The sequence below is a fragment of the Anastrepha ludens genome, chromosome 3 (assembly GCF_028408465.1).
Source record: "Anastrepha ludens isolate Willacy chromosome 3, idAnaLude1.1, whole genome shotgun sequence".
Classification (NCBI taxonomy): domain Eukaryota; kingdom Metazoa; phylum Arthropoda; class Insecta; order Diptera; family Tephritidae; genus Anastrepha; species Anastrepha ludens.
The window spans coordinates 48,047,798-48,073,746 of record NC_071499.1 but is presented as its reverse complement, the minus strand read 5'-3'; the positions used below and the strand labels follow the sequence as shown (position 1 = coordinate 48,073,746).

Here is a 25,949-nt window from a genome sequence, read left to right as displayed (position 1 = left end):
ATTTCGCCGCATGGTGTACACACTCCACATGCGTATATACACATACAGGCATAAGTAATCAGAGAAGCTCAAAGGGTTTTTATGGAAAAATTTCGTTTCACCCACATGCGAATCCAATACTTTGAAAAAAAGCTACACAGATTGGAAAAAATTGCATGCCATTTTCTATTTCTCTACATATTTTATAACCCACTCGTCTCCACTTGCATATGCACAAACTGGCACACACATATACTATCATAAACAAATGTACATTTGTAAGCAATTTTTCATAGCTATTCAATAGGAAACAATAGTAAAAACTCAAGTAACAAACAACAGCAGTAACCCTCAAGCGACAGAACAATTTCATAGTTCAAACAAAGCACATAAAATATTACCAACACTTACGCACACATCCTTGAATATACATCGATAAAGTTACGCGTGTGATGTTGTAAGTTTGTTGTGGCCAAAACTCGCGCGAAAAATTGCTTCACTACTAAAAACAAAGTAAAATAAAAAAAAAAAAATGCGGCTACATGAAGAATGGCTAGAATTAATGTTGCCACACAACTAAAAAATAGGACAAAAAGTAAAACACTCCAAAAAAAAAAAAAATAAAAAAAATAAAACACCTAACCACCATGGGCACACACACGGAACAGTGCGAAAACTAAAAAACATGATTTATGATGATAACCGACGGAGCTGCCAACGCTACAGCCACGACTACCAGCACCAGCGCCAGCTCCGGCGCTATCATCAGCAGTAGCACGCAAGTGTGCGAAACGTGCAATTTTCCATTTTCACACCAATTTTTCTGCGGCAATATTGCATGCGAAATGTGAATCCGTCGTTGCAGCTCAGCAACACATTGCGCCCATAACTCTACACACATTTGCTTACGCGATATGCAATGCTCAGTTCTCTATACGAAATTCTAGCCTTTGCACGTCTGTGTGTGCGTGTGAATGCCTACACTCGCATTTTGCGCACACATCTTTGCTGTGATGCAGCTGTCAGCAAAGTTAGGAAGTTGCGGCCTCACAACGTCGGGAAGCGCATAATCTTAGCTGATAAACCAATCGTGAAAGGGTTAAATTCACCTGAATCACTCTGCCGATGACTTATGTTGGCCACAAAGTGCAATTGTTCGCGCTTACCAGATGGAGTATGTGGGTGTGTGTGTGTTTGAGAGTGTACTCTTAGCAAGTTTCTACTTCTTTCACTTATGACCACAAATGTTTGCACTTTTTTGTCGTGCATTTTATTATATTTTTTATTTATATGCGTTTGATGGCTTTGTTAGTGGAATTAAATTCGCGTAAATGGCCTCCATTGCTCCGCTGTTGGTGGCGCATCCTAGTGAATCACTAAATGACTTCTTCGCCTGAATGAGGCTCAATTTATTTTGAATTTGGATAAGGCAAGGAATTTTTATACCTTTAGACGAAATATCATAACGAAAAGTGTTTTTTTGCGGGGAGTGGAGGCAGATAGTGAATCTCGCTCGTATTTTAAAAAGCTGATTAAAAGTCGATAGTTAAAATAAAGTAAGCTGTTCAGCGAATTTTTTAAAGCAATTTATTTGTGAAAATTGGAAATTTACCAAAAAATCGATACCATACACGCTCGCAGATTAATCGATAAATAAATCGATATTTATCCATAAAAAACCGATATTTTTCTTTAATAAAATAGATATTTATCTACAAGTGAATCGATACTTAACTATTAATAAACCGATACCTATGTATAAATAACTCGATATATATCGGTAAATAAATCGATATTTGTCGACAAAGAAATCGATATTTATTTTTGAATAACTCGTTATAAACCGATATTTGTGGACAAAGTAATCGATATTTGTTTTTGAATAAGTCGATATAAACCGATATTTGTCGACAAAGAAATCTATATTTATTTTTGAATAAGTCGGTATTTAGCTATAAGTAAATCGATATTTATCGGTAAATAAATCGATACTTAGCTATAAAAATCGATATTTAACTATGAAGAAATCGATATATATTTATCTTTAAAAAATTAATATTTTTCAGCAAAAACCAGTATTTATATATAAACTATTTATTGGTAAATAAATCGATATTTAAAGGTAAGTAAATTGATATTTATAGATAAATAAATTTCATATTTATCGGTAAATAAATCGACATTTGCTGATAAATAAATCGATATTTATCTTTGAATAAATCGATATTTATAAATAAATCTAAAATAAATCGATATTTTTTATACAAAGAAATCGATATATTCATATATATATTCATATAAATCGATATTTATCGGCAAATAAATCGATATCTCTCGGTATATAAATCGATATTTATCGGCAAATAAATCGATATTTATCGGTAAATAAATCGATATTTGTTGATAAATAAATCAGTATTTATCTACGAAGAAATCGATATTTATCTATAAATAAATCTATAATAAATCGATATTTATCTATAGATAAATCGATATTTATCTATAAAAATCAATATTTATCTATATATAAAAACCGATATTTATCTATAAAAAAATTTATATTTATCTAAAAAAATATATATTTATCTATGAGGAAATCGATATTTATCTATAAATAAATCGATGCTATCAATAAATTCATCGATAAATCGATTAATACTTGATGAAAAATTCAACATTCAAAATAATTTATAATAAATGTGCAATCAGCTAAATAAATGAGCAGTAAAAATTATGAGTAATAATTCGATAAAAATAAATAATCATGAATAGAACCAACAAATGACGAACCGATAAAATTTTAAGACCGATTACAAATATATTAAAAAATAAACCGGCAAACATCAGTTTCAATTTCTACATTTCCCAAAGTAAACAACCACGTTATTCCGCTTTCATCGGAAGTTAAGTATCTTGGAGTGATACTTGACTCCTAAATCCATTAGAAGCTGCACACTGAAAATCAGGTAGAAAAGGCCCGCATAACTTTCCACTTTCGCACATCCACAGGTCGTGCTTTGGATATACAACTTAGCGGTTCTGCCGATTTTAACGTATGGATGCCTGGTTTGGTGGAAGCCCTTCGGCAGGGCTCTACTACCACTAAACAGGGGAAGGTGCCAAATACTGCTTGTATTGGCATCATCGGAGCATGTAGAACTTGCCCAAGTGCTGCCCTGAATGTCGTTTTGCGCTTACCTCCCATCGAAGTTACAGGAGGTTGTCCTGTGAAGATAATTTCTCAAGGGGCATGGTAGCATATTTAGGCAGTTAACATCGCATTTCTCTGAACTTCGATCTATTTATCTGCAAACTGGAGTTTGGGGCTCATGCTAACGCAATCTTTTCAAGTAGGCAGATTTGGAGCGTGGGGGAAATCTACACCGAAGCTGATACCTTTGTCATCACTGATGGCTCCCAGATGGTATCGGTAGTCGGAGCAGGGATTTTTGCTAAATCAGCCCATTATTCGATTTGCTTAAAATTGCCAAATACTGTTAGTGTCTTTGCGATCCTGCAGGCATGCAAAATGCTTAGGGAACGTGGGAGCGAGGGAGTTGTTAAAATGTTTTCCTATAGTCAAACCGCGATCAACGCTCTTATGGCGCCATGGTCCGGATCCAAACTCCTATAAGGGGGAGTTAAAATCTCTTGGGTGTGCAGGGAACATTTGTGTGATCTGGATTCCAGGACATAGAAACATAGAGGGAAATGAAATTGCTGATGAACTTTCCAGGAAGGCATCAACTGAGTTGGTCTCAGATACCTTTTACTCGGTCATTGGCATCCCCTGACTGTTGTTGATGGGGAATTGCAAAACTTATTTCTCAGGAAAGCGCACAAAAGATGGAGCTCCATTTCTTTATGAGCGATTTTGAAAATTTAAAATTAATAATCGATAAAAAAAAATAATATAATTATAATAACAAATGCTTAATTCTATTTATTATTTTTTTAATAAATTTTTTTTTAATTTTATAATAAAGGGTGGTTAAATTTCAAGGGCCGATGTTGAATGTGAACCACACCTAAACGTCAACGACACCGTTGGACTTCTTTCTTTGGGGTTATTTGAAAGAAAAGGTGTACGTCGATAAGCCAGCAATAATTCAAGAGCTAAAGGATGAGGCACATTAACGGCATAGAACCTCAATTATGCCTCAGCGTCATCGAAAATTTGGACCATCGGATGGAGGTACGCCGCCGAGGCCGCGGCAGTCATTTGGCCGATATTTTGCTTTGTGCGTAATTGAACTACACCAGTATTATCATAATAAAGAGAAATGATAATAATTTTCTAAAAGAATTGTATTTTATTCAAAATCAACACCGGCCCTTAAAACTTAACCACCCTTTAATTAATTTTTTATTTTTTTTTGTATTCCAAAACTAAACATATTTGTATTAAGTTTATAATAATCGTAAAATAATCGTAAAATAGATTTACGCTTAGAAACTTAGATTTAGAAACTTTTTGGTGTTAGAAATGTACACGGAAACTTACATTGCGGCTTTTGAGACGATCGCTGTGGACATTTTTTTAAAGAATGGTCGAGTGTAGAAGCTACTAGGCTTAAATGAGGCACAAATGCGCCATGACTTTTCTTTACTTTGCCTTAGAATTCATACTCATTTTACGTCGATAGGCATCTATGTGCATGTTACTATTGAAGATAATTTTTTCGCCTACCTACTCTCCGTGCTTTCTGTTCTTCAAAAGCCCTCCATATACCTATATAGGTTTATATGTGACCAGTTCAAATGCCCATTACGACATAGTAGTTTGTTGTTTGTTCGCTACACTATCTTCAGTCATTCTTTGTCCTTTGGCTCAGTGCCTTCAATGCAATTGAAAAAGTCCAGTTGCTACTCTAAAAAATTGTCTACTTTCACACTTTAATATTTGTTTTTTCCTCTTTCGACTGCATACTTTTATTTTCATTTTTTAACCCAATTCTTAATATTCTTCATTGCTCGTTCATTCACTGGCGCACTGTTACAGTTACATTCTTTAACGTAATTGCTTTTCAGCATAATTGCATTCTTTCAACTAGTCAACCGATCACTACCACCTCTGACCTCCTGACCCACTGAACTCTACAATCTCTAACCACCAGCAATGACTATGCGCCGGACCTTTTAACGCTGTACAAATCTCAAGCTGAAGCTCGAGCTCAAGCTCATATTTCAAACTTCAGATGCCATTTTTTTTGTTTTTGCTTCTTTACATATTTTCATTTCTTTTCTCATCTTCGTTTGCAACTATTTAAGTGAAAAATTGTCGGTAATAACTGCCGAAGCAGCAACAAAAACGATGTTGAATGAAACAATGTAGAATGGCAACAATATGCGACAACAACAACAGCCGTTTCTTCATATTTGCCAGTACATTTTTCAGCCATTTATCCTTCCTGCTACCTCACTTTCTTCCGCTTTTTCTCTTTCTCCGCTCCTTTAAATAGTATTCATACTCACAACATCCCTTTGCAATTAGTCAATAATTTTTAATTGCATGGAAAATTCTAGAATTAATAAAATTCAATAGCGCACAATGGCTTGATGAAGAACAAAATGTTCCAAAGTAATAGGATAAGCACATTTCTATAGTTGTGGACATACACATACATACGCGCATAGGTTTGGTGGAAGCAACTAAAATCTTCCAACGCTATGCTATGCCATGCAATGCAATGCTTCTTCTTTTTTACTAACATTTCATTATATTTTTTCAATCAATCTTTTTTACTACTTTTCTCACTTTGAATTTATCGAGTGTCGCCGACGTTAGTTTGCGTCCGTAAAAAGAAGAACGGGAAATTAATGGCATTGGCGTCTGAAAGTAGGTGAATGACGTTTTTATTTTTTATTTTTTTTTGTTTGTTTCTCGATGCACTTCCATTTATTTTTTACCCTTAGTTTTATTTCCAATTTTTTTTTTCTTTGTATTTATTTTTTTTTGGTCTACTTTCAATGTTTTATTTATTTGTATATGCATCTGTTTTTTATTTACTTTTCGCGTTTGTAATTAATTTAATTTCTTTCTTTCTTTTCATTTTGTATTTTTTCAGCAGCCACCAACTCCATTGTGTCGCCATCATTGTCACAGTCGTTGCCGACACTGTCGCCATTGTCACGCTGTGTGAAAAGTGTCCCTTCCAAATACACTTTTTCCTACATTTAGCGATTGCTTTGTTAGTTCGTTTACATTGAAAGGTACTTGGCCTCTCGCTGTTACTAAAAGGTGAGTTTGTTTTTGAAATTAAATTATTTTATTGGTGGTTGGATGCATTTGAAAATTTAAGAGTAGCACTTAAGGGGTAAATATGGCTTTGAAAATAGAATATTTCTGCATTTGTTTTCAAATTCTTTGTGAATTTAATGTGTCTGTTCTGTCTATTTTATAGTATTCGGAGTATTAACGTTTGCATGAGTCTTTAGAAAAATTTCCGACATGCAGTTTTATAGCCCATTGAATGTTGGTGTTATAAGGTGCAAGTCTCTTCCCTTAAAACTTGCCGAAATTCAATGGGCTCTGCAACTACAGGCTCGAAATTGTTCTACAAATTTAGATTAAAAATTTCAAACTTGAATAAAAAATTTATTTAATTTTTCTAAATCTTATATATATACGAGTATATATAAAAGAAAGTCATGTTAAATAAAATAAATAAATAATTGGCGCGTACACTTCTGTTAGGTGTTTGGCCGAGCTCCTCCTCCTATTTGTGGTGTGCGTCTTGATGTTGTTCCACTAATGGACGGACCTACAGTTTCAAGCCGACTCCGAACGGCAGATATTTTTATGAGGAGCTTTTTCATGGCAGAATTACACTCGGAGGTTTGCCATTGCCTGCCGAGGGGCGACCGCTATTAGAAAAATGTTTTTATTAATTTTGCTTTCACTGAGATTCGAACCAACGACCTCTCTGTGAATTCCGAATGGTAATCACGCACCAACCCATTCGGCTACGGCGGTCGGAAAGTCATGTTAGTTAGACCATTTATAACTCGAGAACGGCTAAACCGATTGGGCTGAAAATTGGTGGAGAGGTAGCTTAGAACCAGGAGACGGACATAGTATACTTTTTATCCCATTCGAACGCATTTCCGTGAAGTCTCTATAAAATGTGGTATAACAAACACGCATCTGATATGGAATAACAAAACGCAAATGACAGCTAAACGTAATTTTGTCTATGGTTAAGTAGAAAATTTGATAATATAAATTTTGTCAGAAATATATACGAGGGGTGCCTTTTAGATGTGGGGGTAGAGAACAAAAACAAATTTTAATCATCGAAAACCACTTTATTGTTTTTCAAAATATTCTCCATGAAGATCTATACACTTTTGCATGCGTTTGAACCAATTGTCGAAGCACTTTTGCCACTCTGAATGAGGTACCTCCAAAACATGCATTCTGAATGCCGCAACCGCTTCTTCAGGTGTCGAAAAACGTTGACCTCTCAGTTTGTTTTTTATGTACGGGAATAAAAAGAAGTCATTCGGTGCCAAGTCAGGACTATACGGCGGATGACTCATTAATTCGATGTTTTGGGTACTCAAAAATGCAGTTGTTTGAGCCGATGTGTGAGAGCTCGCATTGTCCTGGTGAAGAGTGATCCGTCTTTGGCGATTGGTTTTCCTAATTTCTTGGAAGACAACTGGCAAACAAATGGTTGTATACCACTCAGAATTTACTGTTCTGCGTTGTTCTAGTGGTACGGTTGCGACATGTCCAGTTTTTCCGAAAAAATAGGCGACCATTTGCTTGGAAGTGCTTCGTGCGCGAACAACTTTTGTTGGATTTGGCTCATCTTGAAACACCCATACAGTCGACTGCTGTTTACTTTCGGGCTCATACGCGTAAATCCTTGATTTATCACCTGTCACGATATCATAGACGTGTTTCGAAGCCCCGCGATCGTATTTTTTGAGCATTTCCTTCGACCACTCGACACGAGCCTTTTTTTGAGCGATTGTATATTGAATGTATCCTGGTCCCACTAATGCCTAAGATTGTCTCAATCTCATGATAGGTCACACGACGATCTTGCAATATCAGTTCGCGTATAGCATCAATGGTTTTCGGAACAACAACTGATTTTGGACGACCTTCACGAAATTCGTCTTGGAGTGAACTACGACCACAATTGAACTCACCATACCATCGATAAACACTGGTCCTTGATGGAGCTTCATCGAGAAAAAATGAATTAAGTTCATCCATGCAATGTTGCTGAGTTAATCCACGTCGAAAGTTGTAAAAAATAATCGCACGAAAATGTTCACGATTTAATTCCATTTTTGGACTGAGATGAATCTTTTAAATAACTGTAAACAACACAAATAGCGCTGGTATTTCAAAACGTTCTGAGTACGTAAAAGCCAAAAAATGTCAAACTTTGCGATATAGCTGTCAGTTGCCAGATTGCAACACCAGGGCTGCCAAATGCCGAAATATAAAAGGCACCCCTCGTAATCACAGTAATTTTTATTCTCTTTGAATCATCATTATCAATACCGCGACCAAGACGATCGAATCTCTCCCGACAAAGCCGTAATGCAAGAAGGATACGAAACATTGCGAATAAAAGGACTGAAGGAGCACAAGGAATTGTCCGTGAAGAACGCCGCGTTAGTATGGCTCGACTGCTTCTCAATCACAAGAGCAAAGCGAGGCAGCAAAGCGAAATCGTCGAGCGAATAACAGAGATCAACAAGTAGATCATTTTCGACAAACGAGAAGAGAATTATCAAGTGCTGATTTGAATCGAGCAGCGTCTCGATATGATTGCAACACTAATTACTGCTTGCATCTCAGCGTTTGTATTGGGCCAATGAACGCTATTTGCGAGTATTGTGGCGCATTGAAGTTTTCCGGAGAAACGCCCGGATTGTGCTGCCTTAGTGGAAGAGTGAAATTGCCATTATTGTCAGGTGAAGAAACTACAAAGAAAGTTAGCTCGATGAATTATTAAGCATATCGTTTGATGATTCGTCAAAATGCTGACAACTATTTGCTGCGGTTTCGTCGTCTGTTTCAGCAGTATTGCATCGACATGTACGTCAAAATAGAAACAGAGCGTTTAACTTTCAGTAGGTTGAACCAAGCCAAACTGCGTTCTGAGGAATGTACATTTACGTGATGTAATTGGTACTGAACGAAATGCAGCTAATATTGGTCGATTAACTATTCTGCCGGCAACGTACAAAGGTAGTCCACGACATATGCATGAATATGCGCAAGATGCAATGACATATGTTCGTCAATACGGTGGGCCAGATCTCTTTATTACTTTTACCTGTAATCCAAAATGGATAGAAATTGTTCAATTGCTGCTTCCCGGACAAACATCAAGTGATCGACTCGACATCACAGCACGTGTATTTAAACAACAAAAATACCAGTCTAACGGTTAGACGGGATAGAAGTGAAACCTTCCGTAAGACAAACTGAGAGAGAATAAGACGAAAGCAGCATTAGGAGCGGGATAATTATAGGTTCATTATAATATTGCTATAAAGTTCATATTTTATTTTCTTCATTTTATTTTATTCATCCTCAATGTTTTCAATTTCAACAAATGATACGAGTGGCTTATGATAGATAAAATATGATACAAATGCTTTGGTTTCGATGTTGTCAAAAAAAATACCCAAACGGACCGAAGAAACAGACTTACAAATTTCTTCCATTTTCGTCTACTTGTATTCATATAAAAATTTATGTCTCTTCCCACCAAAGCTAAATGTATTAGTATATTTCTTCTTGTATTTATTCAATAATTTGGGCCGAAATCCCGGCCGTACTGCAATACCGGGCCAACCCGTAGCAGAGGTGGAGCAAGCCCCTAAAACACTCCGCCCATTTCCAAAAATCAGTTTAACATTTGTTGTCCTCCGATGTAGGGATGTTAAAAAATAATCGATTTTTGCTTTAATCGATTTTTTTTTCTTATTATCGATTTTTTGTAGTCGATTTTATTAAAGGCGAAAATCGATTTTTAATAAATCGATTATATGAATTACACATTTTAAATCGATTTTTGTAAATAGTGCCATCTGTGCGACGGATGATAAAATGGATAAGTAAGCTAACTAATGTGAACAAGTCGATAAAAATCAGTGCCATCTTTACGTACAAATATGTAATGAATTGTGATCCTGCCTTTATTTATTTCTTGGAAGCTTTGAAGTGTCGAAATAAATATTGGTTTAACCATAAAAATGTCTTCCGCTGCTAAAACACCCAGAAGCTGCTGGCGCAAGTATTTTACAGTAAGGAAGGAAAATGCAACCGCAAAATGTAAATACTGCCCAAAAGAGTTAAAAACATGCAACAACACTACAAACTTGAAACAGCACATGGAAAGAAAACATTCTGATGTCTTACAAGCTGACGAGGTAAAACTCATTATTTGATGTAATAGTTATTATTTAAAATATTTTAAATTATATTTTGTTTTTATTTTTATCACCGCAGAATTCACATGAAGTTGATGTCCAGGATACTACCAATTTGAGGCATAATGATTCATTGGTGCATTCGCCATTGACAGACACTGAGGCTTCGTCGTTAACTCCAAAACGGGCTAGATCAACTATCGGAGCGGCTTTTTCAAGAATTTCAGCATATGCCTCAGATGGAGAAAAAAATAAACAAATAACAAACAGCATCGCAGAAATGATATGCCGGGACAGTCTTCCTTACAATATGGTGGAAGGAACAGGATTCAAAAAGCTAATGAAAACTATCGTTCCTTTGTACAAGGTTCCATGTCGTAAAACTATCACAGATCTCATTGATACTAAATATAACGAAAAAAAGACCCTTATTAAACAAAAATTACGGTCTGTTAAAAACGTCTATCTTACAATAGATGAATGGAAGGATATGCAGTTAAGAAGTTTTTTAGGCGTGACTGTTCACTTTATAGAAAATTTTGAAATGAAATCGGTGAATATCGCATGTGAACCGCTTCATGACAATCATACAGGCGAATATTTATCGGAGATGGTTCTTAATGTTTGTGAAGATTGGGGTTTGTCGCATGACAAAATTGTGAGTGTTACTACAGACAATGGCGCTAACATGGTTAAAGCTATTGAGATTACTTTCGGCAGAGCAAAACATATTCGATGCCTAGCACATACGTTGAATCTAGTAGTTGAAAATTCTGTGAGTTCCTCTGATGTTAAACTTTTTTTGGATAAAGTACGAAAAATCGTAACTTGGTTCCACCAAAGTGGTGTAGGCGCTGAAGAATTGCGACAGATGCAAATGCAGGAAAGCGTTGTTGAAGGAAAATTGAAGCATTTGGTCGGAGATGTGTCTACAAGATGGAACTCACAATTATTTATGATTGAACGTTTTGTGTTAATGAGCAGCACAATTGGATCTATTTTAATAAACCATCCGAATGCACCCCAAATGCTTCAAGCAAACGAAATCGTTGTGCTCAAAGAAATTGGAAAAGTTTTAAAGCCTTTTCACAATGTTACCGAAGAAATGAGCGCTGAAAAATATGTGACAGCTAGTAAAGCTATACCTATTATCAAGTGCTTGAGAACTTTGTTAGACGCTATACCGATAACCAGTGATTTGGCCAATCAATTCAAATATTCATTGCAAACAGAACTAAAAAAAAGATTTGAAAACATACAGAAAGTTCACCTTTTCTCAGTCGCAACGTTTTTGGATCCTAGATTCAAAAAAATTCATTTAGATGAGCCATTATCTTTGTCAAAAACAATTAATTATACCAACCGATGCCTAAGTTTAAATACTAGGAATGATGATACTATACTGGTGACCGATTTTGAATCATCTGTTTCATCACAAGTTGCCAGCGACGATCAAGATATATGGCAGGTACACCATAACAAAATAATGGCTGCTAATACGTCAATGACAAAAAATACAGAGATAGATTTATATATCGCAGCGCCATTATCAAATCTTAAAGTAGACCCTCTCGATGTATGGAGAAGTTCTGAGGGAACTTTTCCAAAATTAACAGACTTAGCTTTGAAACACCTCTCAGTGATGGCCACTTCTGCACCAGCTGAAAGATTATTTTCGAAGGCTGGGAATATTGTCAGAAAAACTCGAAACCGTATTTTAGGAAAGCGACAACAAAAACTATTATTTTTAAACTCTTTGACTGAAGATTTATGGCAATAATTTTTTAAGTTTCTGATAAATTTTGATTTGAGGTTTGGAGGAAGCTTCCTTTTCTTTTTTAATGTTCATACCCAACAATTCTCGTTATATTTAATACTTAAATTAATCGTTTAATTTTATTTTGATTCTAGTCGAATGTTAATTGATACAAAACATTTGTGGCAATTATTTAATTGAATTTTTTTATTACTTAAACTAAAAGCTTGAAGATAGCTTTCTTTTATTTTCTTAGTTTTGTTTGTTATATTGCTATATTTTGTACTCTTATAGTTTTGTATTATTTTTACTGCAATAAAATATTTAAGAGTACTAAAAAATGTATATATGTATCATTAATTTGAATATGTATTTATAATCTTAAAGTCGTCCTTTTAGATATTTTTTCATACTTATATATCAAATATGCATTTTTCGTATTAAAAAATCGAAATATCCACAAAAATCGATTTTTTATAAATCGATTTATCTTGAAACGAAAAAAAATCGATTATTAAATGATCGATTTTTTCGACTCGAGGTCACATCCCTACTCCGATGGAGGATCTTTGATCTTAGCCATAAGGCCGAGAAGCGATAACCATACACAACCAACAAACTACCTTGTCAATAGATTTTCTAATAAACCTTTTGAGAATTACACGCTCACAAAAATTAATGTACGAAATATTTATACCGATTCACTTAAACTGACTTTCAGTATCTAAACCAAAAAAAACTGTTTTCAGTAAATAATCAGAAATGCCCTACAATGCAAATTTCAAAAAAAAAAAAATTCCATTTTCGTCTACATGTATTCATATAAAAATTTATGGCTCTTCCCACCAAAGCTAAATGTATTAGTATATTTCTTCTTGTATTTATTCAAGGCCGAAATCCCGGCGGTACTGCAATACCGGGTCAACACGTGGCAGAGGTGCAGCAAGCCCCTAAAACACTCCGCCCATTTCCAAAAAATCAGTTTAGCATTTGTTGTCCTCCGAGGGAGGATCTATCAGATGTTAAGATGATAAGAACAGATACCACACTACCTAGTCAATAGATTTTCTAATAAACCTTTTGAGAATTACACGCTCACAAAAATTATTTATATCATCATATAATATAACACTTCGTAACTAAATAACTTTTAGGCCAGCGACGACAGCATGGCGCGGTAGCCGAGCGACTAGCAATGTGAGCTTCCGATCCAAAATCCTTGGTTCGAATCACAAGAAAAAATAAAAGTTATTTTTATTTAGTTCGTCGCTACGTTTATATCAACATATAATATAACGCTTCGTAGCCAAGAGGGTCGCTTTTTCGTTTCACTTTTCCTCAAATCACTCCCAACGATTCTAAAGAAGTTTCACTTCAAAAATGCGGTCCCTGATGAACTACATAGTTAAACAACGCATCTTTTGGAGATACTCGATGCTGGATGTATTCAATCAAATGGCAAAAAACGAGGCCTGCCGCACGCACACATTCTTATTTGCTTAGTGGAAAGAATTCAAACAGACCAAATAGAAGATATCATATGTGCCGAGATTCTCCATCACGCAGCCGATCCAGACCTACATACATGATGTCGTAATTACAAATATGATTCATGAACCGTGTGACGCCATCAATCCCCAATCATCTTGCATGATCAACGGCAAGTGTTCCAAACGATATCCACAGAAATTAACGGCGGATACTGTTACTGGCAACTATGGTTATCCACTTTATCGGCGCCGATCACCCGATGATAACGGTCGAATTATCACAACAAAAGTGAAAAGAATGGATTTCGCTGTCGACAACAGTTGGATTGTTCCATATTCGCCACTTATTTCCAAAACGTTCAAGACACATTGCAACGTTGAGTATTGCAATTCAGTAAAGTCCATAAAATACATTTGCAAATATGTCACGAAGGGCAGCGATATGGCGCTTTTTGGCATCCAATCCAACGATGAAATTGCGCGCTACCAAGTTGGTCGTTATGTGAACTGCAATGAAGCGATTTGGCGTATATTCGCATTCCCTATTCACGAACGTCGTCCTACTGTTGTGCATTTGTGCCTCTAGGGCGGAACAGAGTACGCCGGGTCAGCTATATAGTTTTGTATAAATGATCGTTGGATTCCATCATATGATCTCATGATGTGATATAATCATATGATCTTATCACATTATCTAATCATATAGCCGATATATTTTCTATTGAGTGAAATTTTGTGCAGAAAAAATTATTTCTGAGCGATCATATCATTTCAATATTATCAGATATGTATATTCCACATATCAATCGCCGAGGTGGCTGGACGACCATAATGCGATAAATCACCAACCAGAGGGCGAGCATCCTTCAATTTTTCATACCACTCCAATGCTTGTGCTTTCGATTTTTTAGAAATTGTCGAGTTCCGGTAGGTTAAAGTTAATATTTTCGATGCCTCATCGTTATTTCAGCCGCATGATGATTTACTATCTACTATCCGACAAAATTACGACACAAGTAAATTCGATATTAACCTAGAAAAAAAAATTTCAACAATATCTCAAGCTGCTACTTTTTGAAAGGAAGATATGAGAAATTTAGAATTTACGAACATTCGATGCAAAAATTAGATTACTGTGTTTGCATACATACATATGTATGTGCATATGTAAAGCTTAAAATATTTGATGCATAAAAATGCAACATTCCGTTGATGCGCCGGTATGTGAAATCAAATAAAAGTTCGCAAAGCTCGAGAATGTAAGTGAGGTACGCAAACAAAGCTGCTTTCGTGCAAACTTACATATGTCGGTATGTATGTAAGTATGCAGTAGCAGAATAATTTACTCTCAAATGTCTGCATGCAGTAAAAGAGAAGTGTAGAAAATTTAAGAAATGCGCATTGAAGCAGGGAAGAACTATTTTGCTGCATATACACTTGTGTGCACAATAACAGCAGCGTGACATAATCCAAAGTTTTGATTATTTACAAATTTTTGTTTTATAAAAACATGGTTCATACTATTTAGAACAAAAACCATATAACTGAGAACATTAAATTTTTTAAAAAATTAAGAAAAAAATCGAAAAATTTTATCCAAATTTCCATTTTTTAGTAGAAAATTTTAGAAAAATTCGTGATATGCAGTTTTGTAGCCCATTGAATTTTGGTGTATTATTATGCCAGTTTAAAGTGTCCCAAATCTTGTATTGATTTGTGAACAGTTTTTTCACTGGCGGTGTTGCGCATTTTCTCCATAAGAAAAAAAAAATCGTGCACTCCTTACATGGTGAAAATGGGCAACATCGCATGAAAAAATAATTGTCAAAAGTCAACGCGATTTTTAAGCCACTTCAGATATGCACCTTTGCACTATTCAGACTATAAAACTGCCTAGTCGAATTTTGATAAAAAAAATTATTTTTTTTAAATTTCCTACAAAGTTTGAAACTTTAGGTTATATGGCTTATATTGTAAAAAATGAAAAAATAAAAAATAAAAAAATAAACAAAACCTTGCAATATGCTGCGCTGCTATTATTATGAACATTAGCGTAGCTATCATTATGGCAATTCCGCTATAAATCATAAACTTAAACATAAGTATACTCGAAGTAAAAACCGTAAAAGTATGAAAATAAGTAGATTAAATATTTTTATAAAATATTGCACAGCCAACAATATTTAATTCCAGGAGAAGTAAATGAAAAATGCAGCCGTTGGTTGTAGTTGTGTGTAGGCATGAAAATCCTTTGCCTATGGAGTTGAGTCTTTTTCGTGAGTTCGCATGCATTGCCATGCAGGTAGCTGGCGAATTTTACTTGGCTTTGGCATAAAGTCCAAGTAGTGTAAGTGGGTATTCGAGTATTCCACAAGAGAAAATATACAATAGCTGTGCTTCCTACATTAATTAGAGTGGGTCAGAGTTGGGCATAAAAATTTTTATATTTTTGCGGGAGCAGCGAGGAACGTTTCACTTAAAGCAACTTCTGAGATAAGTTGAAATATGTACGTCGTCAGCTTCGGTGTAAGCCAATCAAAGATCAATGCAAGTTAAGTAAGGATCATTTCTCTTATCTGGGTTCCTGGGCACAGGAATATAGAGGGAAATGAAATTGCCGATGAGCTTGCCAGGAAAGGGGTCGGCAGAACCGGTTCCAGCTGTCCCCTTCTCAGTCATCGGTATCCCCTTAACCGTCGTTAAAGGGAAACTACACAATTTCTATCTAAAAAAAGCGTGGGACAGATGGAGGTCTCATCGTGTGCTATTTCAAAAAAACTATGGCCTCAATACGATAGAAATAGAAAAAGAGACTGTGGAACACTTTCTCTTCAAATGTCCGGCTCTGGCGGCTAGGCACTTGAGATTCCTTAGCGTGTTCTTTGGGGATGACTTGAAGAAATTCTCCAGCCTAGATCCGTTTTCTCTCCTCCGCTACTTCAACAGCACTGGATGGCTGTAGAAGGTTTTCTCTTCCCAAATCCTTTCCAGGTAATGGTCCACATTATGGTATCAAAACGGCACGTAAGTGCTACCTGTAGTGTACCTGGGGTACTCTTGCCATCTAACCTACCTACGACCTACAGATCATGACCAGAAGGTATAGGTAAAATTATTGAAAAGAAATTTGGCAACAAGGCATAACTGTGAGGCGTTCGGCAAAGAGCAAAAAAGCAGAAAGCGCATACAGTTGATGAGAACAAATTCAACCTTCACAAATTCTTAACCGACAAAATCATTGAATTAGATTAGATTACTTCGAGATTTGCGCTTCGACCTTATGGTCTTTTGCGCCCTCTACTCATCACAGCACCTCATCCGGACCCAGTTAAACCCAGACTCTTATTAAACCCGTGATAGATTTAGTGTGTGCGCCTTTTTTTCTGGCTGCAGTTGGCCGAGACGTCTCAACCTTCTCCGCGCTAAAACACTACACCCAGGGAGAAGGTGTTTTCTAGTCTACTAGTATTGGTCGCAGAAACAACAAATATCAATGGACTATATCCCGATCATGTGGCTGCGCAATCTGCAGTTATCTGTGGGAACGCCCGTGAGCATTCCCAATTTATCCTTGGGGAGGGTTATGAGTTTTTGAAACCTCCTTTGGCTGTACCCTCCCATTTGAGAATTAGCCTGGGTCTCGCCCCACAGTTTGGTGCCAGTTAACCTCCCTTAGCTTTTCACTCCTAAGCTTGTTGTTGATGTGGTGTGTCATAGCATGCACAATGAAGGGCGGGTAGAATTGATGGCGATGCCGCAGTCTCTCTCGGCAATGCGTCCGCTACTTGCTTCCCAGTTATACCGCTGTGTTCTGGGACCAAAATTAGCTGGATGCGATTGTGCATTCCTAGTAGATTCAGTTTCCCTGATACACTCAAGAGCCAGATTAAGATTAAGTCCACAGGTGAGAGTCCTGAGTGTGCTTAGAATGGCAATTTGCTCATTCCGGAAATTTTGGTCTAATTCTTAGTCATTGCATTTATTTAGTAAAAAAAGACCTGATACAAAAAAGGAAGAGCTCAGTGTTTGCAGAATGCGACCGAAATTCCAAAAAGAGACAAATTATATCTGGTGTTCATAGAAAAGGGCCTGAAATTGAATGCCAATTATTACATAATTTCATCAATATTGACTTGTGGCCAAATTCTTTCCCTGATCTAATAAAACCTTTCGGACTACTGGCTTTCATGTTGCTGAGGTTAGGAACCGAATTTAAATGGGTTGAATCAAAAATTTGAACGAAATCAAAGTTATTCTGGTAAAAATGTGGTAACATATCTTCCAAAACACTACTACGTCAGTTAGTCCTGAAAGGAATATTAAGAAGTTGAGTGAAACCCACCGTACAAAGTGTGTCTTTGTACTGAGAATGAAACTTGGTATAAAAAAATATGTGTTGGAATATGAATTTGCGTTTCAAATTAAATGCAATAAATAATCAAATTTCAATAATTTCTCTAAGAAAATAGTGTACGTGGATGTTTCTGATGCATACACAACGTTTCTACGAAGTAACTCAGTAAGAACGACAGAAGACATCACATAAGCATTGTCACGAAGCAAAGCAAACAAAAAACACGTAAACTGTGCAAAATGTAGTAAAAACTGAGACTAAAAGACAAACAAGACATAATTTTCAGCCGTCTCGTCGTCCTACTTTGAAAAACCTAAAAATAGGCGGCACTGAAAATGCGGCGAAAAGCATACAAATTACGAGTGGCTTTTCAGGTGCTCTAACAAAATAGCTACCCTAATGGTGCCACTTAAGCGTTGCAAGCCTACATTAAAAAACATGAATATCGACAGAATAGCAGAGTAAGTCTGCATGAATTTACATTTTTTATAGATGTGCATGTATGCGTGAAAGTGCAGTATGCCGCATATGTATGCAATTACATCCGCTGTGTGGCTTCAACAAAACGCCAGCAACGCTGGATTACGTGTGCATAATGTATGCAACCAAACTACTCATCATGGCATCAAGCTCCAGCACATAGAATACAAAATGCAAGCTTTGAAGCGAAAAAATAAAATTCAAAAATACGCTGTTTGCTAGCCTAAAATTAGGCGCGTCGACGTGCGTGCCAAACATAATCTTACAAATATATATGCAAATAGATATGTATGTGTGTGTAAAATTAGGTGGTTTGTGCAAATAAAATAGCATAGAGTTTTTCGCAGCACTTCAGCATAAAAGCCACATAAATTGTGGCAATTTGTGCACGCACACAAACACCACTCACACTTTTTTCGAGCCGCTTTACATAGGAAATATTTTTCAGAACCACATGAATGAGCGCAATTTATGTGCTACGGTAATTTTGTAGAAGCGTGACGTTAAATAATGATGCAACTTTTTAAATGTACTAAAAAAAAAACTGGTGTGGAATACGTATATGAGTGGATGGATATGGGTATGCTTGGGAATGTGAGTATTAATATGAATATGAGTAAGAGAATGAGTATGTGTACGAGTATGACTATGATTATTAATATTGAAAACGAATAACGATATAATATGAGAATACTAATATGTATGTGAGTATGAGTATTAGTGTGAGTATGAGTATGAGTTTTTTTTTTTTTTTTTTTTTTTTTTTTTTTGGAGGTGACAAAAAGCATTGAAAGCCGAAAAGTGTGAGACTTGTCTTTCGACTCACCCACTAAAAACCCCACCCCAGCTCCGTTTCCCTCCCGCGGGACGACCGTTAGGTAATACTTCACGGGAGGGGGAGCGGCCTATTGCCTCTTCGTGAAAATCTGCGCTGATGTTCAGCACTTCGCAGTTTGGTATTTACTTATCGTTAAGTATTAATTCTGGGAGGTGAGCGGCCTATTGCCTCTACTTGAAAATCTGCGCTGCTGTTCAGCGTGACGCAATTTGGTGATTCCTAATACCGTTAAGTATTACTAGGTACTACTTCACGGGAGGGGGTGTGGCCTATTGCCTCTACGTAACAATCTGCGCTGTTGTTCATTGCGACGCAGCTGGGTAATTACTATCCTTGCCATGTTACTGACAGCGGACCAATGTTCTTCTGAGTATGAGTATGAGTATGTGTATGAGTATGAGTAAGAGTATGAGTATGTGTATGAGTATGAGTATGAGTAAGAGTATGAGTATGTGTATGAGTATAAGTATGAGTATGAGTATGAGTATGAGTATGAGTATGAGTATGAGTATGAGTATGCGTATGAGTATGAGTATGAGTATGAGTATTAGTATAAGTATGAGTATGAGTATGCGTATAATTAAGGAAAAAAACTGAAAATGAGTATGAGTATGATTATGAATAAAATTGTAAATTTGTATCCGAATATGAATATGAATATGAGTATGCGTATGAGAATGAGTGTGAATATGAAAATAATGTAAATATGAATATTAATTTCAATATTAATATAAGTATGGGTATGAATATGAGTATGAGTATAAATATGATTACAATTAAAATTTGAATACGAATATGAATATTATTAAGAATATGAGTTCGAGTATGAATATCAATGGGTATATGAGTACGGATATGAATATGAATATGAATATGAATACGAATATGAATATGAATATGAATACGAATATGAATATGAATATGAATATGAATATGAATATGAATATGAATATGAATATGAATATGAATATGAATATGAATATGAATATGAATATGAATATGAATATGAATATGAATATGAATATGAATATGAATATGAATATGAATATGAATATGAATATGAATATGAATATGAATATGAATATGAATATGAATATGAATATGAATATGAATATGAAAATAAATATAAATATAAATATAAATATAAATATAAATATAAATATAAATATAAATATGAATATGAATATGAATATGAATATGAATATGAATATGAATATGAATATGAATATGAATAATGCCCACCGTTGACGTGAAGTATCGAAAGATAAAAACAATTTTTTTAAATAAATCGATATCTCTTCGAAATGGAAGTGTCAAATGGAGTCTTTCTGTTAACACCATCTTTTCCATACGAATCATCTGCTATTCAACATAAAGTATACACCTAATGCTGCTCAACTGTAGTAGCATATTTTAAGGCACTTCTCCGCTAATTTATACATCACTTCCCTGCTCCGGGTTTCCATTGAAAAATTTGAAAACAAATGCTAATTTTGCCGCTTTGCTTTGCAACGCTACTTCCGCTTACTTTCTACGCACTATTTGTGCCACAAATTGTGGCAAAATGACACACTTTTGCCACTCGGAATGCATTTTTCCCACTTAATATACTTAGCTAACGCTTTTGATTTGCCTTTTGTGTTTATGTGCGTGAGCTGCTATTTGTGAAACAAATCTGAAGCATTGCGCAATATTTTTGTTCAAACTTTCTCCTTTATGCAGACAAAGCCATCCTTGAGCAATTTTTTTCCAGACAAATTCGCATATTAATTTCACGTAATTACTAAATAACAAACGCTTACGCACAAACCCACACGCAAAGGCAATTGAACATTTTTTGGTTTTTTTTTTGCATACATTTTTGCGATTTTATACAACATTTGCGATGTTTCGTTTGTTTCTTTGTTTTTCAAAGTATGGCTTAACTCGTGGCATTTCCAAATTGTTGTTGTTATCCAAACCAGTTTTGCATCTTTGGGCAATAAATATGTACTTACACCTATATATTTCTACTTGTAACTATGTGGCATGTGGCACGTGGTATGCGATACACGGCCATCATTATATGTGTCATTAGGTAGTGCAGCGCATTTTATGTCTTCATTTGGTATTCGTTGCAGTCTGCCGCTCTTTGCATTGCTTGCCAAATGTACAAATCCACTCACAGCGGGGTACACACCTATGAATGTTTGTTTGTTTGCTCACATTTTCGCACCGCTAAACGTTGGTACTTTTGGTGTGGGTATGACACTTGTTGACATTTAGTAATGCTGGCATTTTTTCCACTTGCCTCTACTTGATTGCACCTTTACCTTTTGGTTCGTATCCGTTGTTGGTATTTGGCTCAAGTATTGCATAATTTTCGCTCAAATCGAGAAAATATTTTGAATTTGAAAGTAAAATATTTGAATTAAAGTTTCGTAATCAGCAGCTTATTAAAAATTTGCGGAAATATTGTGCGAATGAATTTAGATAAGTGTTGATCGTCGTCGCGTGGTAACAAAACGGCGCTTTAGTGCTACTTGAGGAGTGCCAGGTGCACTTCAACCATTTCACCTACCTAAGTGTTGATCGTATATTATAATGTGAGTGTATGGTATGTGTACTCACATATTTACAAGTATGTGTGCAGGTAGAGAATGTGCAAAAATGAAAAATTATGTGACAATTTTCATATGCTTACCTCGTAAAAAAGCATTCTTTTTGAAATGATGCTCTCGAAGAGGTAACTTCTACAGGGCATAGAAGTATTTACTTTACACTACTTGGAATTTACAGCTGCATCTTGATGCTGGATGCTCTACCCATACTCAAGAGCCCCGAGCCAATAAAAAATATGCAAATAAATATTTATTAATAATTTAAAATAAAATTTTTTTTGTATCGCCTTCAAAGCACTTTTGCCATTGAACATCGAATTTTCATTATAATTCGTGAAAAGAAAGAAAAGAAAAAACTGTCGGCTGCTTTTTTAATGAGCCCATTATAAATCAGTAGTAATATGACGTCCATAGTTGGGTTTCTCTATACTTACTAAAAAAAAAATTAACTTTTTTGGAACAACTAACCTACCTTTTTGATTTAATTTAAATATGCCGATATCTGGTCAAATTTTACTGATTTAAAAAGCATTACGACGCTTAATTTATAAGCTATTTAATTTCTTAGAAGATCCAGCAAAACATTAAATATTTGATTTAAGAAAAAAAAATTTAAGAAATTTACAAAAAATTTAAGAAAAATCATTTACTTTTTTTGAGCCTGTAAAAAAATTGTCTTCTCCATGCAAGAAAGGTCGAAAAAAATCTTTCAATAGAACTGATTATTAAGAATCCAATGCCGTTTTCAAAATTTTTAGGAGCAGCGAAATCAAACAGGATACGGCAAAAAGAGCAAATATAATACAATATCTATGATAATGCCTAGTGCCGCTATCAGCAAAGGGCATATGAAAAATGTAAACAAGTTCAGTATATGCAACAACTTCTTTTTTCAGCAAATCTGGCCGACGAATTCGATCCTTCAAGTGCCTCATAATGTTCAGACAACTTGCACAAAGTTTCAGATGAGGATTCATACGATTTTTTTGTAGACTGAACTGTACCTTTGTAAACAATTAATGAAAAAAGATGTATTATGGGTAAAAGCATCTTCCACTATTTGTTTCCACAGAACACTAATTGGCCGCCTGATATCAGATTCATAACTTGAAACCTTTAAGGGGGGGGATACCTGTAAACGGCCTTATTTTCCCTGATTTTCATTAAAATTATTTAAAATGAAAAAGTCAATATATTTCTTTCAAAATTGGCATACAGTTTATTTATACATTAAAATAATATAAATTTATTTTTTTTTTATTTTAACAATTTAAAATGGCGGATGTACACTCAATTCTTCCAGGAAGGTCACAGCGGGGCTTCTCAATCGGCGGACATTGCAGCAACAGCGTCAGTGACCTGAATACAAAACACCAAACATTTTTTTGTTTACTAATGTCATAACTTCTTTATGAATTAAACAAAAATGGAAGAAAAATTCGCGAAATAAAATGCTTCAAAAAAAAAAAAAATGAATTTTGGGGCGAACTTTCCTACTATTTTTGCTTCGAAGAAATTATTTTTTCGAAAATTTTTTGAAAACTTGTATTCACATAGAAAGTAATATCATAAAAAAGAGGTGTGCAAAATTTCAGGGAGATCGGTGAATAACTTTTCGCGTTATCGTGTACGCCAATTCGAGAAATATAGTTTTGAGCGCTCGAACGCAAAGAATAGAGTCGTCACGGTTGACGATCTAACGGGTGATTTTTTAGCTATTATCTTTTTAAACAGTTGGTTTAAACAGCTGACGCACGTTTCGTGTAGTTTACGTGTGTTTTTTTTTTTTTAAAACTTTCCTACAGCTCTTAAAAAATCTCCCTTTATAATACGAGAAATACTTAAATTTACGTTCTAAAATTTTGTTGACACATTCTTAAAGGATTATATTAACATTTTATGAAAAAAAAAAAATTTTTTTGCTCGAAATTTTACAGGTTTCTGTCCCCTTAACATTTCTGTCCACTTTGAAACTCTTTGAAATCACTGCATTCGCTACCACCAAGCCAATGTCATTGATATTTTCAGGATCCCTGTTAAAATTTTAAATAAGGTTGGTAGACGATTTCATGTACTTTTGAATGTTCCTCTGTATGCAAACGGTTATATACAGTTATGTAACCAGTGAGCGATCTTATGAAGACGCATCGAATTTCATGGCAGAAATATTCAAAGATTCGTTCACAGATTAGGCTGTGTGAAAACACCGGATTCGGGTAACAATAACTCCAGCATTCAATATTGTTTTTAAGATTTTAACTGGTGTTGGTTAAAATATCAGCTTGGATGAGGGATTTACTCAAATTTTATCAAAACATAGATGCTAAATCTGTAAGAAAAGTTTTACCCTGTGAAGTCGTCTAGAACCAAACTAAAGAACTAGAAACACACACTTTCTTTGAAAAATTGCTGTAAGTTCACTTGACTTGTGTTGCTTTACTTGCAATTTTGTCAAGGTGGCAGTCATCACCTTGGGCTACAACAACATTGAACAATCATTGAAAACAGCGTAGAACGCCGTCCTCTAAAAACATACCCACAATATCTGCATGATGACATTTCTGGCAACCGAATTTGTGAATGTCATGTAAATTTTGCTATTAATTTGTGTTTAATACAAAGCTTTGACATGTAATTAATATATTTTATTTAATTAAATCGTAATAATTATGCAATTCGTTTGCAGCAGCTGCATTGACTAAACACAGGTGAAATTTACAAGCACCTGCATATACAAACGTGAGTGATGTAATTACAAAGTCAAATGCAAGATTACATGCACAAAATTACAGAGATAACAAAATTAGAGACATTTTTTTTTTGTCTCTACGTAAAACAACTGAACATGATTGAATTATTAAACAGGCTAATTAGGCCTCATCTTTGTAAAGTTAGATTCTTTGGACATCTGTATACGCATATGAATACATACACACACAGTCAGTGAAGATGTAATTTAAGAGAGTGAGCAACTAATTGACTTCTAAGTGCACTACTATGAGGCGGATTAGCTGCTTGTTTTAGTTTTGTTGAGTTTATTCTAAATTTATTTGTTTTTATGTAATATTTTGCACAGACAGCCTATTACACTGCAATGGGTATAAATCTCTTAAAATTACCGATAATACATTTTTATTCCCATGGCGAAGTTGTACATTTTTTTATTTAAGCTGAGTGCTACTACTAAATGGCAGAGGAATCAGTGATGAACTCTGCAATTCCCTCCAATGGAAATGGTTGTGTCTCGTGAAATACTAGGAATTTAGGTATATATGGTTCAAAAGAAATTACCATATACTGCCTTTAGTGTCCATAATTCCCTGTACCGAAATTTCGGGGTTATTATTATGTTGTTCAGCTATCAGGGGATTTACCTTTTAACTGAAATTTCCGAAAGCTTGCAAAAAAAAAAAATCAATTATTGGTTCTTCTTCTTTTTAATTGGCGCTATACCCGCTTACGCGATTTTGGCCGAGTTTAACAAAGCGCGCCAGTCGTTTCTTTCTCGTGCTAACCGGCGCCAGCTGGACACACCAAGTGACGCCAAGTCCCACCTGATCTTTCCAACGCAGAGGAGGCCTTCCTCTTCCTCTGCTACTACCAGCTGGTACCGCATCAAATACTGAGCAACTACAAATTATTGGCTAGAGTACTTAAATTTCCGGACTTATTTTTTAAATCAAATTTCTTAAACTTTGCAAAAAATTTAAAAAAAATATTTATTTTCTTAATACCGAAATACTAAAATTTCTGAAACTTTTTCAGAACGCCCACAAAAAAAATTATTGCTTATAGTACCACAAATTCATGATTTATCTTTAACCTCAAATCGCTAAAAGTTTGTCAAAAATGTCCAAAAAAAAAATTATAAAAATCTTTCAACTCAAATTTCTGAAAGTTTGCAAAAAAGTCCAAATAAAAAAATTATTTCCTATAGTACCAAAAATTTGGGATTTGTCTCTTAGCTGAAATTTCTGAAAATTTACTAAAAAGTCAAACAAAAAATTATTTGCTATAGTACCGGATGTTCGGGATTTATCTCTCA

General features: G+C 35.1%; 1 protein-coding gene, 1 non-coding gene and 1 pseudogene across 3 annotated transcripts in view; 1 reads left to right on the top strand and 2 right to left on the bottom strand.

Annotated features, from left to right (window-relative positions):
* Window positions 1-6,016: 6,016 nt before the first annotated feature.
* Window positions 6,017-25,949, top strand: part of LOC128857892 (furin-like protease 2) — a 239,035-nt gene continuing 219,102 nt past the window's right edge. For both annotated transcript variants that reach the window (XM_054093712.1, XM_054093711.1), the window contains exon 1: window positions 6,017-6,220. The gene's annotated coding sequence lies outside the window, so the exon portion shown is untranslated. The remainder of the gene's footprint in view (window positions 6,221-25,949) is intronic.
* On the bottom strand, window positions 9,765-9,895 carry LOC128859401 (U2 spliceosomal RNA; annotated as a pseudogene).
* On the bottom strand, window positions 13,024-13,218 carry LOC128859460 (U2 spliceosomal RNA). The gene has a single exon (XR_008454169.1). It is a non-coding gene; the product is annotated as a U2 spliceosomal RNA (small nuclear RNA).